The following is a 3,638-nucleotide window of genomic DNA, read 5'->3' as shown; positions in this document are numbered from 1 at the left end:
CTCTTCGTGGCCGGTGTGGTGGGGGGGGGGGGGAGCCACTGGCAGCCTTCGCTTACCATCGTAGTAACGAGGGGCCAATCGTCGCCCGGGAAGAGGGAAGGGGCGGGCCAGAGGGAGGGCCAGAAGGCATGGGGTGGAGCCAATTGCAGCCAACTTGGACCCTCGTGGCATTGAGGGGCAATTGCCCCTCGGCAATTGCCGCTCGAGAAAAGGGAAGGGGCGTGGTCTGGGGTGGCCAGCCGGCTCTCTAACCTGGGTCACAGGTCTCTGCCTCATGGAATCCCCGTGGCACCAAAAAGCCACACTGGAACTGGCTCCTCAAGAGGAAGGGCGCAGGCGGCGTGTCCGGGCCACTCTAGAGAGGGTTTCGCCCCTGCTAGCCCTGCTCCTTCCATGGCTTCTCGGGTCCCTCCCCAGTCCCTGCCAGCTCTTTCTTACTCACCTAGGCTCTTCTGAGCCTTCGGTGTTCGCGGTCCGCAGAGATGTGTCCGTCTGGATCTTTTCTCTTGTGTAAGCATCTCCTCCGTTCTCAAGGAGGGAGCTCTGACCACTAAGCAGGTGCGCGTCCACCTTGATGTCGGCCAGGGCTCGACATCGCCCTCGACCCCGACGTGAGGGCCTTCTACTATCAGGCGTCCCTTCCGGAGCTCAGCTCTGCTCCCATTGCCATTTAAGTATGCAGGGCACCCCTGCAGTCACATATGCCCACGCAGTTACGCAAGCACACACATACACATGCACACAGATACTCGCTCCCATTCGCACATGGGCCCCTCCTCCTCGCTTCCCTCTAGTCATCTGATGCAACCCACCTGTCCAAGTCCCCTCTTGATTTCCTTCCCATTTTCTCTGTCATCACCCTAGATTTAGACCTTCATACACCTCCGCTCACACTGGCAACAGCTCTAAATTGCCCTGCCTTGTCTCTGGCCCTCTTATCCTCTTCACACTTTTCCTCTACCCTGAAGCCCACATAGGAGCCTCATTCCCTGGCACTGTCTCTATTTCCCAGGTTAACCATCTTTTCAGGTTCAGGGCCCCCAGCCCATTCCTGTACTGGCTACATGCTGTAGACAAATCAAGCTGCAGATGCTTTCCCCAGACACGTCCCCACACCTCTGGACTCCAGCCTTTGTCTGTGCACTTTCCCAGAAAGCCTGCCTTTCCTCCTCCCTGTCTATCAGAAATCACAGCCATTCTTCAAAGACTGGCTAAGGAGATACTTCCTAAAAATCTCCAAATCTATAATAAGGCATCCTTGGGAAGGAGAGGGAAATGGAGTTTGGAGAAAGAGGAAAAGATCTACCTATCTACTTACATATTTAGGCAGACAAAATATAAAATTATGATGATATAGAAATTTTAGTTCTGTGGCCAGTTTTTAAATATTTAATTGACAAGATTTTGTGTATTTGAGGTGTACAATGTGATGGTATGATGTATATGCATACACACTGTGTACTGATCACCACAAACATCCATTGCCAGCCACAGTTACCACTTGTGGGGGGTGGGGGCAGGGGAGGATGGGCAGATAAGGACATAAAGTCTGCTCTCTTAGCAAACTAACTAAAAAAACAGTCTTATTAACTATAGTCACCATGCTGTACGATAAGAACCCAGAACTTAGTCTTTATTATTGAAAGTCTGTGCCCTTCGACCAACATTTGCCCCGTACTCCAGCCCCCTGCAACCACCATTCTACTCTCTGCTTATCCAAGTTTGACTTCTTTTTAAAAGATTCCACTTTGCTGTGGTTTAGTGTGGCAGCCACACTAAAATCCAGGTGTTGTCAATGTGATAGAATTAAGTGGGATCTTTAAAAGTTGAGCAGGTTATGAAGGCTCTTCCCTTATGAGTGGGATTTAGGCTCTTGCCAGCTCATGCTTCCACTCGTCTGCCGTGTGAGGACATGCGTTTGTCCTTCTGCTTTCCACTGTGTAAGTGCACAGGAAGAAGGCTCTCACCAGATGCCTGGGCCTTGCTCTTGGACTTCCCGTCCTCCAAATTTCTGTCCTTTATAAATTACCTAGTCTGTGGCATTTTCTGATAGCAACACAAATGGACTAAGATGTGCGTATTATATAATGTGTGTGTGTGTGTGTGTGTGTGTGTAGGTGTGATTTTTGACTTTCTATGTCTAGCTCATTTAACTTAATATTTGACTTTCTATGTCTAGCTCATTTAACTTAGCTTAATGTCCTCCAAATTCATGTATGCTGTAACAAATGACAAGATTTTCTTTCTTCTCTCTCTCTCTCTGTATATATGTGTATACACACACACGTACATATACATATTATATATGTATTAATCTATTCGTCCATTAATGGACACTTAGATTGTTCCATATCTTGGTTATTGTGGATAGTGCTCCAATGGTCATGGGAGTAGAGAGCTTTCTCTCTCTCTCTCTCTCTTTTTTTTTTTTTTTTTGGAGAGGTTTTTGCTATAGGGTGCGTGCTCTTGCCAGAGAGACAGAGAAACAGAAAGCGAGAAATCACCCTCCCCCCGGGGGGGATGGCCACGACGCAATCCCTTCTCCTCCATTTTCCTCTCAGGATCTTAGGCATGCATGCACATGCGCCCAGCATGAGTATAAGCCACCAGGACTGGGACTCGAACCATGGTCGACTACATGGGAGTCCAGCGACATAGCCATTACGCTAACTGCTGGTCCTAACAGCTGTCTCTTCAACATAACTATTTTATGTCCTTTGGATATAGACCTAGAAATAGGATTTCAAATCATATGGTAGTTGTAGTTTTAATTTTTAGAGAAAGATTCATATTATTTTCTATGGAACATTTGCTTTGTTAATATATATTAACAATGTTTCTCTGTCTCTTGGGGTTTTTTTGGGTTTTTTGCTTTCTATGTTGTTTTTGTTTTTAAGTTTTGCCATAGAGTGTGTGTGCTTGCTGGAGAGAGACAGAAAGAAAGAGAGGGAAAGTGACAATCGCCCATCAGGAGGGATGGCCATGTTGCAATTCCTTCTCACTGTCTCCTCTGGGGATTTTGGACATACTCGCAATTGTTTTTCCTCATCTCCTCTCAGGATTTTGGGTATGCACACACACACATGTCCTGCATGATTTTTAAGTCACTGGCCCTGAGATTTGAACGCAGCAGTTGGCCATGTGAGACCCAGTGTCTTAACCTCCATGCCACCTGCTGGGCCTCTCTTTAGTTTTTTACTTCCAATGACACCTTCCTGGAGTTTTCCTTGATCTTTCAAGCTGACTGTGCTCACTGTCTCTCTAACCCTCTCTCTCTAGAGATGATACTTTAAACCATCTTTATCACATGCACTGAATTCTATCTCATGTAGTAGTCATCCATGTGGTTATCTGATTTCAGATACTCAGGAGTTTCCCACCTTCATTGCTACCTCTTCCATGGAACCCAGAAAAATGTACTGCAAATAGCAGGTGTTTGACCAAGCCAGCAAAGCCCAGCTGAGTGGGGCTTTTAGATCCTTGGTGAGATGAGAATATGCTCAGGGGCTTTTCTTCCTTTATCAGTTTTGCTTATAAGAATCTCTACTTTTGTATATGGAAATCAATGAAGACCACCCAAATGAGGACAAGCACAGGCTATTTGATCGAGCAAAGGAGACAGTCACCATCACTTACAT

Source organism: Tupaia chinensis, unplaced genomic scaffold (assembly GCF_000334495.1).
Source record: "Tupaia chinensis unplaced genomic scaffold, TupChi_1.0 Scaffold000492_1, whole genome shotgun sequence".
Classification (NCBI taxonomy): domain Eukaryota; kingdom Metazoa; phylum Chordata; class Mammalia; order Scandentia; family Tupaiidae; genus Tupaia; species Tupaia belangeri.
This window is presented reverse-complemented; position numbering follows the sequence as displayed.